Source organism: Morone saxatilis, unplaced genomic scaffold (genome assembly GCF_004916995.1).
Source record: "Morone saxatilis isolate NCDOM2014 unplaced genomic scaffold, NCSU_SB_2.0 Contig4, whole genome shotgun sequence".
Lineage (NCBI taxonomy): Eukaryota > Metazoa > Chordata > Actinopteri > Moronidae > Morone > Morone saxatilis.
This window is the reverse complement of record NW_023339984.1, coordinates 17,008,317-17,008,629: the sequence shown is the minus strand read 5'-3', so window position 1 is coordinate 17,008,629 and position 313 is coordinate 17,008,317.

The following is a 313-nucleotide window of genomic DNA, read 5'->3' as shown; positions in this document are numbered from 1 at the left end:
AAGAATGAAATGATGACAAATCCACAGTCTAACATTCAAGTTCTACTTTAAAAAGAAACTCTGACTTACAGCGTGATGGATGCAAACTCTCCACTGTGATGTTGTTCTGTTCTCACACTGACAGGAAGGAAAGTATGTGCACTTCAAATTTCACACAACCTCAATTTATCTCCACCTCTCTGAGTCTGTGAATTTGTGTTGAGAGTGGATGAAACTGAACATTGACTGAATGACTAATAATCAGATTGTTAGAGTAGTTTTCATATAAAGTTTAGTCCTGTCCTTTACTACACTGAGTTCAACTGGATTCATG